Below are 16,240 nucleotides of genomic sequence, written 5' to 3' on the forward strand. Positions count from 1 at the left end.
CAACAAGTGAAGAGCCTGACATTGCCAAATTGAAATTATATTAGAACCAAGTTAAATGCAAACGAGCCAATGCAATATGTGCTCCCAGCTGCCATTGCAGCAGTTTTGCAATACTCCACCACCGATACAATAAGTGAACCTGGCAGCAGCAGAGCCTCTCTCTTAGATTTGAAGTATCCCATCTGACAATTGGCTTTCCAGTTCTAACCATTATATGAGATTGCGTCTCCCGTTAAATGTAGAAATGGTAACATCTGCTGCCAGGATAACTTATTGTCATGATTTGTTTATTTAGTGCACTGCTGCCATTTAGTGGTGATAAAAAGGTATTTCATTAACGTAATCAGCTGAATGAGTTCTTGCATTTTATATTTATCAAATATGAAATTTGAGTGTTGAGAATAGAGCTTTAAAAAAAAATTAGCATACAACCCAGCAAGTATCATCTTTCCTCACTGATGCAACATGATCACATGATCAATCCCAGTAATGTACCTTTACTCGAAATATAAAGATGTACTCCCCAATGTCAGCACAGGCTTGGAGGGTTGAAAGACCTGTTCTTGTACTGTGTTGTTCTTTGTTCTTGTATTTTCCCCATGTTATTTTCTCCAATATTCTCACTGGTCTCTCTGTATTTTCTTTTGTTCATTTAAGTTAACTCTCAATGAAAGCTAATTGAGACAGTTCAAACAATTACTGCTAATAGGGGAATTAGTGTTCGTTTTCACATCCTCAGGTAAGAAACTGCACCAATGGTTGCTTACACGTAAATTACAACTTCATTCAGCATTGAACCTGTGATCTTCAAGAACTTGTTTGCTAAACACTTGGAAAAAATAATGTTTTATGGCCTTTGGAGGCATTCAAGTGGAACTGCAAATACACTCATCATCTTCAAATACCTTCACATAGTAGAATTATAGAATCCCTACAGTGTGGAAACAGGCCATTTGGCCCACCAACTCCACACCGACCCTCCCAAGAATATCCTACCCAGACCCATTCCCATTCCCTGCTACTTGCATTTCTCCTGACTAATGCATCTAACCTACACATCCCTGGACACCATTTCAATTTAGTGTGACCAATTCACCTAACCTGCACATCTTTGGACTGTGGGAGGAAACCGGAGCACCCGGAGGAAACCCACACAGACACAGGAGAATGTGCAAACTCCACGCAGGCAGCTGCCTGAGGCTGGAATCAAACCTAGGTCCATGGCACCGTGAGGCAGCAGTGCTAACCATTGAACCACTGTGCCGCCCCCTAAAAAAATGCAATAATGTGATGTCTGTTCATGGGATAGAGTTACAAAGATAGAAGGAGCAGACAAAACAGAGTATCCAAAAGTCCCCTGAGATGGTTCGGTTCAACCAAAGATAATGCTGTATTTGCTCTGGCTTTAACAACGTGGTGTATTTTCAACTCTCATGGCTTAAAAAAAAGCAAAGAGGAAGAGGACAAAATCCCAAAATATAAAAAAAAGTGTTGTATTTTCATTGTGCTTTTCATGTAACTTAAAAAGTCATGCATTACACTTCTAGCCACTGGAGTTGAGCTGTGAGTGTTCAATCAGCAAATGCGATGGATACTTTTCACATCAGAAAGGCCTTTTTAGTGACAATGAGACAAAGGGTGAATGAATCTGGTTGAGGAATTATTCTTGTCCAAGGCATAGAAAGAGCAGCCTTACTTTGAAACTGTCGTGCAGTCTTTTACAACAATGTCATCTATTAGACCAAGCAGTACTGCATCCATATGTTCCTTGAAAAATAAGTTCACATGTAAGGTAACCTTGTGTTTCGTTAATGAAAGCAACATGAACTGGGTGAACTTGACACTACAACCTTTTAAGATGTGTTTTTGATTCCCTTAATCTGTGAATACATTTAGAGCAGAGCTTTCCTCTTGCCCAATGCAAAGATAACCTTTAACTTTAGCATAGCTAAGAAGGTTCCTCAAAGTACAACGAGATCTTGATCAGATAGGCCAATGGGCCGACGAGTGGCAGATGGAGTTTAATTTAGATAAATGCGAGGTACTAGATTTTGGAAAAGCAAATCAGAGCAGGGCTTATACACTTATTGATATAGTACTGGGACATGTTGCTGAACAAAGAGATCTTGGAGTGCAGGTTCATAGTTCCTTGAAAGTGGAGTTCTAAGTATGATGTGGAGATGCCAGAGTTGGACTGGGGTGGACCAAGTTAAAAAATCAAATGACACAAGGTTTATTAAACCTGTTGGACTGTAACCTGGAGTCCCAGGTAGACAGGATAGTGAAGAAGACGTTTGGTATGCTTTCCATTATTGATCAGTATATTGAGTATAAAAGTTGGGAAGTCATGTTGCAGCTGTATGGGACATTGGTGAGACCACTTTTGGAATACTGCGTTCACTTCTAGTCTCCCTACTATAGGAAGGATGTTGCACAAATGAAAGGGTTCAGAAAAGATTTACAAAGATATTGCTAGGGTTGTGGGGGGTGGTGGTTGATCTATAGGGAGAAGCTGAATAGGCTGGCACTATTTTCCCTGGAATGTCAGAGGCTGAGGGTTGACCTTAAATAGGCTTCTAAAATCATGGGGGGCATGGGAAGGGCAAATTGCCAAGATCGTTTCCCCAGGGTGGGGAATCCAAAACTAGAGGGCATAGGTTTGAAGTGACAGAGGAAAGATTTAAAAAGACCTAAGGGGCAACTTTCACATCCGGGGGTGGTGCATATATGGAATAAGCCAACAGAGAAAATAGTGGAGGCTGGAAATTACAACATTTAAAAGGCATCTAGATGGGTATATGAATGGAAAGGATTTAGGAGAATATTGGCCAAATGATGGCAAATGGGACTGGATTAGTTTAGGATATCTGGTCAGCACGGGCGAGTTGAACCAAAGGGTCTGTTTCCATGCTGTACAGCTCTATGTTTCTGTGACATGTACTGAAGAAAAATTGAGTTCTGGAACTGCATTCATAATGAACACTTATATTGTCGAACCATATTTTTGACCTTCTGTTCAGACACAAATTTGCTTTTGAGTAAACCAGTGGCATTTGAATGCTATAGTTCCTGTATTTATTTCTTTAGTTTAATTGCCGAATGAAGTAACTGTCCTTTCCATGGTAACAGCTTGAGTCTACCTCATCATTAAATGTAGATTGATGAATTGGACAATGGAGTGTCACTCCTTGTGCTGGACATTAGTTGAACAACCAGAAAAGAAATTGTGATTTCAGAATATTGTTACTTCTGTCACAATTAAATCAGATGTTAGAGAATCACTTGGTCAATGTATCTGCAAGGCACATCTCTGGAGTTGTATTCATACTTCCACTAAATAAGATGGTAATCTGACAACTAAGAATAATGAACAGTTTGACATTCCTGTAAATATTAAAGACTTCAAAGCCTCATTGCGAGCAAGCTTATGACATTGGTTTAGTCCTGAGAACAGGTGAGAAAAAGTAATCCAATGACAATACTGTGCATACTGGAAATCTGAAATAAAACCAGAAATTGCAAGAAATACTCAAATACTCATGTTGATTCTGTGAAGAGAGAAATAGTAAAAATAGTCATCATATTTTACTTGGATGATTTTTCACCTCATTTCCAGATTGAGTTTTCCTGACGACTTGATGTTCGGTAAGATCATAACCTGTGGTGAGTTGGGCTTTTGCCCGAAACATCAATTTCTCTGCTCCTTGGATGCTGCCTGAACTGCTGTGTTTTTCCAGCACCACTCTAATCCAGAATGTGAGTTGGGCTGTTAGCAAGGCATTTAATGGCCAGCATGAGTTGGGAACTCACCTTGTGAGAATCTCACTGTACTGCTTCCCAAAAGCCAACATGATATGGTGAGATGACCCCAATGTCAAAGTGGAGCTTGCCAAACATCTCACCACAGTACACAACTCTTAGACCTCTGTTTGTAAGTTCGCATCAAGAAGTCTCACAACAGCCTCAAGTTATTGAACATCAACGGAAGGGTCCAACAATGAAGGAACAACATGTGTAATTTTTTTACAAGAACACCTTAAATACTCCCTCAAAAATTCCCACGGTGTCTTAATTCCTCCTACCTTCTGTTTCTCTCAAAATCAAAAATAGTTAGGAGCAAACTTCTGTTGTAGACAACAGGAGAATGAGTCTGTGTGATCCAGGGCAGATTCAAGCACATAACAATCGTTTACACGTGGAAGGTAATTGCAAACAAGTGCAAGATCTATCATTTGTAGTTTGATCTCATGTTCTCTTTCAGAAAGTGATAGCTGTATGGTTTTATTTAGACCACTCATGACAGTAAACGGAGTTGAGATACGACACTGCAGAAGCCTTTTCTTTTGGTTAATCAATACAAAAAGCTTTTAGATGAATACTGTTGCCCTTAGATGTCTCTGTGTGTGTGTGGAAATCTTTGTCGAGAGTGGTTGCAAAATGCCTGATGTAACAGCTGAGGCTGTGTTCCTATATGGGGGCCAGTCCTCACATGTGCATCCATACAACAAGGCTGAGACTGCAATAGATCTGAGACAAAAAGCAAAGAAAGAATAAAATCGCAATAAATAAAGTCTGGCATTGGATCGATAAAAGCTAAGTAAATGGAGCAGAGGATCAGTTCTTCATGTATCAACTTGATGCCTGGAGTCTGTGCACTCATGTAGAATTTAGATTTCCCCTCCACCTATGATCATCTTGTCTATCTCTTTAGTTTTACTTTAGTTTTATTCACTGGGAAGTGAATAAGATGTTAGCCCACTGGTCCGGTATGCTTTTTGGGTCGTTGGAGCTTTTGCAGGACGAAGCTGTGGTGAGGCTCCTGCTTAATTTTTCTTTGGGAGGTGTTTTTGTTTTTTTTTTCGGTTTCTTGCCCTCCCAATAATTCCCTTCTCCCTGTAATTCTCTCCACCAGCATGTGGAAAGATAGAAAAGTACATTTTTATTGCCCTCTGGCATCAATTTTCTTTTTGCTGAGTCTAGAGCCAGTCTAATTATCAGTGGTAGAGGTGCTCCAAACAGAAGAGGCACTTGTCTTACGTAGCAAGGAAGTTTATTGCATGATTCTCATAGAAGCGGTTTGCATTAACATGCTGACACTAATTACTTAGGACTTTCGGGAGCTGTGCAGAACACGCTTGCTCGTTTTGGGGTCTCATAAAATCTCAAAACCCTCAACCCATCGTCTGTTCAGCATCATCAGATAGAGTGAAGCTAAATACATATGAACACTCACAACTTCTTCTGTGCACTGAAGTTCAATGATGGTGATGACTTTTACAGACCCTTTGAGTGCACCTCGTTTCTGTGATGGTAGGAGTTTCAGTACGTGTGGTAAAATTTGAAACTTAAACTGCAGGCTGCTTGCTAATTAATGGCTCTCTCCCTTTGATGCATAGTTTATATCACAGTTTCTGTCAACCAAAACTTCAAGCTAACATGTAACTTTGAAGGTTTCATTTCAGCCTCTATCAAGCTGTGTGGAGGATGTGGAAATGACTCTGAACATGATTAATTGATGGAAAATCCAATATAGGTGATTACTTTTGAAATGATGTGCGCCTGTATATTTACAAAAGCTGGAGAGGTTTAGCTGTTGGTCCCAGTTGTATTTTTGTGAAAAAAAAATCTTTTGCCAACAATTTAATTTATTAATAAGAAGCAACTTTAGATACTTATGAGTAGCTGGTTTTGAACTTTCCTTTTTCGAGTATTTTATCTGTAACCATTAATCAATTGCATTGTGATTTGGTGGATCTTAATCTTGACAGAAATTGTTTCCTGCAATTTTAAAAGAGCATGATCAGCATTCTAAAGCAATTTAGAATGATATGAGGAAATGAATGATCACTTTAGTTATTAGGGAGATAATCAGCCAGAGTGTATAAGGGACTGTAAGTATCTCTCCCTGTTTGGGACAATTGGGTACAGAACTTGAAGGAGACTATTCTACATAAAGCCTGGTGAAAGTGAGGCAGCAGGTGCAAAGTTGACCTGAGCTGGAAAAGAGATTGAACCCAGACTGTTGGTGCTGTTCTCCATCACAAACTTGTCATTGAACCAACTGAGCAAACTGACCCCCTTTATGTGTCATATTGTTTTTAGCTTTAGAGTGGATATCTGTGGCACAAACTTCCTTAAGCTGTTTTTGCTATGAAGGACATTATTAGAAGTGATTTCCAGCTTTCACAATGAATTAGTGTTAACGCCCTCCATTGCCAATTTCTAAGCACTCTGACATCCTCCAAGCTTTGGTGTCTTTGTGTTAGCTTCAGCAACCACATCAGTAGTCAGTGTTGGTTTAGCTCAGTTGGCTTGTGAAGTAATGTGATGCTAATAGTATGGGTTCAATTCCCCACTCACTGAGGTCACCATGAAGGACTTTGCTTCTCAACCTCTCCCTTACTTGAGGTATGGTGGCCCTCAGGTTATACCACCATCAGTCATCTCTTTCTTAGGAGGGAACAGCACTGTGGTCTGGTAAGACTATGGCACCTTGACTTGATCAATAGTCCAACTTTTTTCATGCAAGTTTCTAGTCTGGATAATGTAGCATCAGCAAACTCTGTGCCACTGGACACCATCACATCCGAGCTGAGGACCCACTTTCCCACAGCAGTGACTGGAAAGAAGGTGGAATCAGACTGTTCATGTTTTAAGTGTTAACTCACACTCTCCCTTTTTTCATCACAAAGCACATTCAGCAATTACAGTGCTTGACCGCTGCTTTCACTGAAATCAGCTCACTCAGCACCAGCTACAAATTGGACATACAGCCTCTAGTCTGAAATCTTGGTGCTACATCAGTCTGTGCTTTTATCTGCTTTTATGTCAGAATCTTCAAAGGAATCATATCACTGTCTTGAAATTTCCTTGTGAGTCTCTTATGAGTATTTTATCAAATTGATGGATGTTAGCTTTAGGGGAGGGAAACAAAAGCTTATTACTTCAATTTTTTTTTCTGGAATAACCTAGTCAGTAAAATAGGACGAGAGTGTTCTAGTCCCAGTTTTCCAATTGCCTGACAGGCTGCATGATTGAAGCAGATCACAGAAGTTAGCAATACAGAGCAATAAAACACTGGGATCCCAAGAGTTGGCTGGGAGATATCTTTGACCTGTTTCAACCTGGCTGGATATTAAATTTAACTATTGTGATTATACTCTCATGTAAACTCAGTAAACACAGCAGTCACTCCTATGACTTGAGTGAAGCTGCCTCTTACTTATTATAGGTTGCTTTGTGCCTGAGATTGAACTTAGCGTCATAGAGTCTCTTCGGAAACAGACTCTTCGGTTCAACATGAATATGCATACCAGATATTCTAAATTAATCTAGTCCCATTTGCCAACATTTGGCTCATATCTCTCTAAACCCTTTCTATTCATGTACATATCCAGATGCCTTTTAAATGTTGTAATTGTACCAGCCTCCACCACTTCCTCTGAGAGCTCATTCCATACATGCACCACCCTCGGCGTGAAAAGGTTGCTCTATAGGCCCCTTTCTTTTTAATCTTTTCCCTCTTGCCTTAAACCTATGCCCTCTGGTTTTGAACTCCCCTACCTTGAGGAAAAGACCTTGACTATTCACCCTATCCATGCTCCTTATGATTTTATTAAATTCTATAAGGTTGCCTCTCAGCTTCTGGTGCTCCAGGGAAAATAGCCCCAGACTATTCAGTGTCTCCCTATCCTTAAATCCTCCAAACCTGGCAACATTCGTGTAAATCTTTTATGACTGCTTTCAAGTTTCACATCTTTCCTGTAGGAGTCAGACCAGAATTGAATGCAGTGTTCCAAAAGTGGCCTACCCAATGTCTGAGGAGTTAGGCTCATCACAAGTTGCTTCTCGCTAACACCAAGGAGGAATCTGTCCTATTTCAATCATTGTATTGATTTTGACTGTTGTGTATGCGTGTTGTAATATATTCTGTTGCTGAATAAATGAAAAACAAAAGTTTCCTCTACCAGATTGCTTCAGTTCCTCATATTGTAAAGGGGTGCTTCCTGAATTGTTTTGGTTTCCTCATTCCATCTGCCACCATGTTTCGCAGCCATGTTAACTATTGTTTTAATTCGTTTTTCAATTAATGCAAATTGGTCTTCATGAATCTGACTTTTCCTGCTTTCAAAATATTATGCATGAGTTTTCAGTACACATACTGTCAGGTCTCTGAGCTTTTTCAACTTTAGTTTAATTTCAGTGTAGAAATCTCAGATGATATGGATTTATTGTTTCCAATGCAAATGCATTTGTTTTTCAATATTTTGCTACTGGTGTTATGGCAGTAAATCTGCTATAGCTTCATATAAATTGTCAACACTGTGCATTATAAAGAGTAAAAAAAACTAATTTGAATACTTTAATTTATGTTCTCACTTTCAAAACAGCAATTGTCAAGTGCCATTTGATGTTGCTGTGGCCACAAACTAAAACTTTGCATCGCTCTGTTCACCATATAAATTATTTCCCAACGAGGTGCTTTTAACTTGCTTTGAGTCCACTGAAACTTCCAACATGCCTTCAAAGCCCGCCTAGAGGAAAGTAGTGGATGATTCAGAGCATAATACTTTGGAATCCTGGTGAGATCTTCTCCTTTTTCTTCCTACTTTCTTGCCAAGAATGTTGTTAGTGCAAAGATCACAAGCAACTTCAAAGAAGATTCCTAATTAGGCAGCCTTTCCAGCTTACAGAAGTTTAGAGATGTGTTAATGCTCTGTAACACTTTCATATTTCATTCCAACATTCTGTTGAATATTTTCTGCCTTTTTTAAATAATAGCAGCTTCACGAAAGAAAGCCCTTCAATGAAATAAGTGACCAACTATAAGTGGATTCTATTCAGAATCATAGCATGCAGCATAGAAGGATCATGATTGGTACATTGTAGCTGTCATAGCACTTTGTAAGCAAAAGCTTACAAAACTCAAGGAACAGAATTGAAGAGTGGGGATGTTATGTGAAACGAGTCTCAAACCATGGTTAAATTACACTCAAGGTGGAATTTAAAATCAGGTGGTGGAGGGATGAGTTGGGTTATTTTTCTGATCGGACAAAATCTAAAGTAGGAAGGTTCATGATGGATGTTCCAACATCAATTAGGTGCAGGCAGTGCCCACTTAAAGGCCACATCTTATATATTGGTTGGAGTCTTTTCACCCAGGTAATCCAAAATGCAAACTCTGATGTAATTGTTCGCAGGCTCCCAGGGGTCCCTTTATCAAAGTCATTCATTGCCTGATGGATTGATCTGGCATCAGAGTGAGTGAGGGGGAGCTCTGAGAGGCATCCCCTTGCCCTTGCTAATAACTGACTCCACCATCACTGGTGAGTCCCATCCTGTGCAACCTCACCTAAGTTCTGGGCCTCTCAGCAATCCTTGGGCTCTCCCTTGGTACATTGCCAGCTGGTGTTACCACTTCCACTGACATTGCCTGCAATGTGCAGTTGCTGGTCTCGGATTGCTTGTTCCTTTTTTCATTCACAGGATATGGACATCACTGGCCTAATTTCCTAAAGGGCAGCTAAGAGGCAGCCACATTGCTATGGGTCCAGAGTCACAGGTAGGCCAAACCGGGTAAGAATGGCAGTACACTTTGCTAAAGGGCATGAGTGATTTTCTGACAACTAACAGGGGTTTCATGGTTGTCACTAGACTGTTGATTCCAAATTTTATTTTATGAATTCAAATTCCACCATCTGCCAAGGCAGGGTTTGAACTTGGATTCTCAGAACATCTCTGGATTAATGTGCAACCCAATATCACAATGAATGGTCAAGTAAATACATTTAGGTGTACATTGGACAAAAATGGAAGGGAGAAGGGAATATTGTCTCGTAGTGATAGACAAGGATAAAGAAACTTGTGTGAGGTATTAATACCAGAATGGAACATTTAGGTTTCTGTGTTATATAGACTGTGGGATCCCATGCAGAATCTATTGGCCCCTCCCTTAACTGTTCTCTGAATGCAAAAGAAAATTAATTTCAGCCGAAGCATAACAGCTCAAACTTTAAACTGCAACATTCTAAGTCAGTGGTAATGAACTACATTAGCAAGGCAGGGTGAATTAACTTAGAATCACACAAATGTGCCACAATTTCTTGGCACAGTCTCATGCATCTGTCCCTTTCTCCCAAGCATCATGTACATGATTAAATGTTTGCATCTCATTACTAAGATGAGCTGCTTATTAAAATTTTGAACATACATTTGACCCCAAACACATGATTTTTAAGCAAAGAACTCATTTAAAAATTGTAATTGCTGGGAAGGAAATTGCTCCTTCATTTTGGAATCGCAGCTGCCTTGTGGTTTTTATTAAATAAAAAAAAAAATCAGTTGCACCCATTAGAGGATGTTTGGCACAGGAGAAACAGCAGTTGTGCTTTTTTTTGCATAATGTAAAGAACTTTGCAAATACAATGATAAATATTGATTTTCAAGTTGTTTCACCACTAGTGTATAGGAGAATTTTCCTCAATTTATATTGTTCAAGAATTTGTGTTTTATTTATATAGTGTGTACACAATACATGACTTCCATGTGGTTCATTAAATTAGCATTTGCATGACTAACTGAATTTTCTCATAATAAGCATCCTCCCCTATTGTGTTGTGCTAAGTAATGTGTTGAATTAATGCTGATTTTTTTTTTGCTTTGCATGATAGTCTTTGAGATGCCGTACTTCCCCTGATACTGAGAACACCTGCCATGCCATAGACATGGTTTCAGTGCCTATGAATATATTTGTATATTGCTAGAATCTCTTTCTTTGGAAGGTGTTATTCCTACAGAATTTAAAATAAGAATATTAAAGATGTCAAAAACATTTTCGTGAAATCATGATAACTTTTTTTCAAAGTGTACATGATAAAAATAGTTGTAAATACTATAGGTCTTGAGGTCTGAAATTCCTTCCTTTACAACCCCCTAGTGAATGGAAGGATCACCCAACATGATTTCAACGTGAGGGCATGGTGGTCTTTTTGAATGGGTGGCCAGGCTAACGGGCCAACACACAAGGTGCAATGGCTAACCCAAAAATCTTCTTCGACATCTCGATTAGCAACCAGCCAGCCGGGCACACCGTTTTTGAGCTAAGCAAGGATGTTGTTCCAAAGACTGCAGAGAACCTCCGGCGGCTGTGCTTAAAGAAACAAGGAACTGACTACAGAGAATCAGTTTTCCACCGAATAATTTGTGGCTTTATGTGCCAGGATGGAGACTTCACAGCTGGCAATGACACTGGTGGCTGCTCCATCTATGGTCCCAAATTTGAGGATGAAAACTTCAACCTCCGTCATGAAGGCAGCAGTCAATGGCTTAGCTGGGCCCAATACAAATGGGTCACAGTTCTTCATCTGTACTGCAGAAACTGAATGGTTAAATGAAAAACATGTTGTGTTTGGAAAAGGTGGAGAAGGGATGAACTTTGTGAAGGTGATAGAAGCTATGGGATCAAGAAATGGGAAGCCAAGTTCCCGTGTTGTCATTACTGACTGTGGGGAGATGCAATGAAAGAATTCAAAAGAGCTACTGTATGTAGTCCACCCAACTGATGACCAAAATCTCTCCATCTCATTGTCAGAAAAGTGAAATTCAAAGATCACCACTTGTTGCCATGATGAGTCATTCATACGATGGTGTAGTTGGGCTAGTGATATGGCAGTGCTTTGCTTCATTCAGCTACTGGACCAATGCTTGTTTTATAATGGGAACAACCATCCAGATGTAATAATTGACCTTTGCCTTATACTGAATCACTACATTCCAATAAACTAAATAGTTGTCACCTAATGTGTCTTATGATGAAGGAGCAGTGCTCTGAAAGCCAATGCTTCCAAATAAACCTGTTGGACCTTAACCTGGGGTTGTGTGGTTGTTAACTTTGTACACCCCAGTCCAACACCAGCATCGCCATATCAAGCCTTGTTCAACTTCTTGTGAGCTTGGTCACTTCAACTTTCTCATGATTTCCTCTTCAAATTCTGCATGGTGAACAATAGGAACAGTCTCTCCATGTTCTCTGTCAGATCATTACAGAGCTTCACTGTGAAGTTCAGGGATTTCTTAACAAAAATTCTGCGCATCGACACTGCAGTAGCTTTATATTACCTGTTGCTCTGTCAAAGTCCATCTTAATAATTGCATGATTCACATGGGCTTTGAGTCCAGTTGGTAATGCTGATTGAATTTCTGTTGGGGCTTGACTGGATGTTTAATCAGCAGTTTGATGCTAATCATTTATTAAATTTGACATTCCCAATCCTTCATTGAGAGAATTTAAGGCTACTCATCTACCCACAGTCATCACAGATTTCCATTGCCATGATTCTCAGGTGTGAAAATCTTCACCAGATTTGGGTAAAAAAGAAACTAAACCATGAAAAGTTGTTGTCACGTAGAATTCAGATCAGGTCACATATCTTGTTCATTCCCACATTTCATCCCAAGGCAAAGAGATAGACTCTAAAACAGTCTTATCAACTTTATACTTATGATACCCTGAGCCTCATGCCTGCTTAAACATTTAAAATTTAATCCTGACTAACCTCTTGATGACCTTTCTATCAACTCCTGAATGGCTTCACATTAAAAAACAGTCTGAGAATGCCTTAAGTGAGGTGTTTTTGATGCTTTGCCTGACAAATATGAAGCAGAACCAGAAGCTGTTATAGATACAGTCACGACAAACCTTCTACCCGCAGTGACTAAATAAATTTGAATGCAGGCATTGAAGAAGGAACATGGAGTTACTTGTGTGGCATCCTTTATTTTCGATGACTTGGATAAGAGATTTACCAAATTCAGTTTACCATGAATACTCATGGCTTTTCACCAACTATTATTTCCTCAGATTTCACCAAATATTTCCTCAGATTCTACATCTTTGTAAAGTCTTTTAAAATTTCATGTGATTTTGACGAGGTTTTCATAAGTGAAACATGTATCTTTTCTATCATTCCTCGCTCCCTGAGGATGAACAAAATACCTCAGTAGCTGTGTGATCCCTTCTCCAGAATATTCACAAAGTTCATCTGTTTAAATTAATAATGTGGGTCAAACTAAACAAATTCTTTTCAGTCCTAAAACTAAAGTGCCAATGTCCAGCTGCATTACACTAAATCATTAGTGGGTTTCTGAGACTAGCTCTGAGAGAAAGAGTTGGACTTCAAAAATCTCAATTCTTGAATTGTAAGAGGTAAATGTGGGGTTACAGGGATAGTGTGGGGGTCTGGCTCTGGGTGAGATGCTCTTCAGAGGATCAGTGCAGATTTAATGAGTTGAATGACCACTTGCTGCACTACAGGTTTATATGATTTTATGAATTTGATTTCTCTCTTGGGCAGATTCCAATGCAGAGTTTGAGATAGCTAGCTGCATGATGAAAAGAAAGTGCTGGTCAATGCATTGAAGACTTCTCAGCAGATTAATGGAATACATGTGACCAGGATGAAACATCTGTTTTAAACGTTTTTTGGACAGTGATGGCTAATATTTTAGTGAATTAAAACAATGGTCCATAGAATTTCTATAGTGTGGAAGCAGGCTATTCAGCCCATTGAGTCCACACCGACACTCTGAAGAGCATCCCACCCTCTCCCTGTAATCCTGCATTTCCCATGGCTAACCCACCTAATTTGCACATTCCTTGACATTGGGCATTTTAGCATAACCAATGTACCTCAGTTGCACATCTTTGGACTGTGGGAGGGAATTAAAGGACCCAGAGGAAACTCACGTAGACATGGGGAGAGCGTGCAAGCTTCAAACAGACAGTCACTCGAGGATAGAATCAAACCCAGGACTCTGTTGCTGTCAGACAGCAGTGTTAACCGCTGAGCCACCTTGCTGCCCCTCAAACACTGTTTGATGAATGACTCATTTAACATAGATTCATATTCACAAATTGTTCTCTGTCTAAATTATAATGCTTATTAAAACACAAAAGCAGAGAAATTGCTGCATTGCATTTTGATATATAAAATCAGTGAAATGGGGGTGTTTGCTTGTTGCTATAATGTCTGTGCATCCTTTAAGTGGCATTTGATATTGGCACTAAAATAATTAATGGCTATTGTATCTGATCATTGATTGGTGTGTCAGAAAAAGAGACAAATATTTACATTCGTATATTAGCAGAGATAAACTCACAAGTCACTGTACTGCCGAGTTAATTCCACTGGCTATAACTTTTAAAGGAGGATTGCATGTATTCTTGTCGACAAATGAGATGTTCACATATCTTTATGGTCGAGGTATGCGCAAAATGATGAAACATGGAATCCCTGCTTCTGCCTGAAGCTTTTAAACAAACCATGCATAGTGAAGCAGTGCATATCAAAGTTTTTAGGGGATAAGCTTTATTAATTAGTGTTAATAAAATCCATTTATGCTTTCTGAAGCAGTCTCCAATTGGAAAGCTTTATATTTCAAAATGTTTTGTCTGAGACCTGTACTCGAAGCGGTTTGATTCATGGACACCCCGTAAAGACTTGATGAACCCTCGGATGTTCGTGAAAGCTCTGCTGGCTTCAGACCATCAAGTTTTAAACCCTCACAAAACAGAAGCTGCTGGAAAAGCTCAGCAGGTCTGGCAGCATTTATGAAGAGAGATCAAAGTTAACATTTCAGGTCTGGTGATCCATCCTCAGAACAGTTCTGAGAAAGGGGACCCCTCCCAAACCTGAAACGTTAACTCAGATTTATCTTTACAGGTGCTGCCAGACCTGCTGAGCTGTTCCAACAATTTCTGTTTATGTTTCTGATTTGCAGCATCCGCAGTTCTTCTGTTTTTTTTTCAGTTTCAAACCCTGTTTTGTATCTGATGTTGTCCTGATTATTTTTCTTGCAAATGCAGAGCTATTCCTTAAGATCTGCTGATTTTGAGTAACTCGCTCTTGTATTTATGAGCTTTGATACCAGGTGATACAAGCTGGAAATGTTTGAAATGGGGATCAGGGTCCCAAACAACCATAGGTACATCCTGTACCATTTATACAGCAGTATGTTTCAATGTATCTGTGTCACATTAGGAAGAAATGAGCAGATGTTTAAAGTATTTAAACCAAACTCCACAGTGCAAATAATTATTACTGTGAATGTTTCAAAGCTGAAGAAGCAAAGTATTGGATCTAAATCTACAGGTGGCACAGTGGCTCAGTGGTCAGCATTGCTGCCTCATAGTACCAGGGACCCAGGTTTGATTCCAGCCTTGAATGACTGTTTAAGTGGATCTTGCTCTTTCTCCCTGTGCCTGTGTACGTTAACTCCGGGTGCACCAGTTTCCTCCCACAGACCAAAGGTGGTGGAATAGCCATGCTAGATTGTTCATAGTGTCCCAGAATCTGCAGGCTTGGTGGGTTAGCTGTGGTTAAGGGGTCGGATGGTCTTTGGAGGCTCAGTGTGGACTCAACGGGCTAAATTGCCTGCTTCCACAGTGGAGTGATTCTATGAGTCTTTGAAAAGGTAACTCTGTTTCTGTTTCCACAGATGCTGCTTAACATGCTGAGTTTCTCTTGCATTCAATGTGTTAGTTTCAGGTTTCTAGTGTTTGTAGTATTTTACTATATATTCAAATTTTGCTGTTGATATCTGAGTTTTCCAGGGACACGGAAACATGCCCATTTCTAGCTCCACATCAGAATTGATTGAACAGCAGATCTTAATGACCAAGAATGTCTATTTCTACCCCATGCCCCCAAGTGAAGCCTTCTCAGTTCCTCAAAAATACTTTAGTTTACCCTCATGCCTTTGTGGCTACACTATCTTGCAATAATCACTGACTTTTCATCCCCCTATCCTATTCAGCCTTGATCAGGTCTCCACTCTAAATAGTATCCACTTTCTCTGTCTCCTTCTGCATCTTCCCCATGTCCCAATAAAGGTGCAGTTACAGAGCCCAGGGATCTGGATTTGATTCCAGTCTTAAGCAACTGTCTGTGTGGAGTTTACATTCTACCCATGTTGGCATGGGTATCCTTCGGGAGCTCTGGTTTCCTCCCACAGGCCAATGAAATGCAGGTTAGGTGAATTGGCCATGCTAAATTGTCCATAGTGTTTAGGGATGTGTAGATTGGGTGCATTGGTCAGGGGAAATGTAGACTAATAGAGTAGGAGAATGGGTCTGGGTGGGATACTCTTCAGAGGGTCAGTGTGGACTTGTTGGGCCAAATGGCCGATTTCCACACTGTAGGGATTCCATGATATAATCTTATGCAGCAGTTTGAAGGGTTGA

General features: G+C 39.9%; 1 protein-coding gene and 1 pseudogene across 1 annotated transcript in view; both read left to right on the forward strand.

Annotated features, from left to right (window-relative positions):
• opcml (opioid binding protein/cell adhesion molecule-like) overlaps positions 1-16,240 on the forward strand; it is a 2,217,520-nt gene that overhangs the window by 376,141 nt on the left and 1,825,139 nt on the right. The window lies entirely within an intron of this gene.
• On the forward strand, positions 11,031-11,520 carry LOC140493985 (peptidyl-prolyl cis-trans isomerase A-like; annotated as a pseudogene).

Source organism: Chiloscyllium punctatum, chromosome 23 (assembly GCF_047496795.1).
Source record: "Chiloscyllium punctatum isolate Juve2018m chromosome 23, sChiPun1.3, whole genome shotgun sequence".
Classification (NCBI taxonomy): domain Eukaryota; kingdom Metazoa; phylum Chordata; class Chondrichthyes; order Orectolobiformes; family Hemiscylliidae; genus Chiloscyllium; species Chiloscyllium punctatum.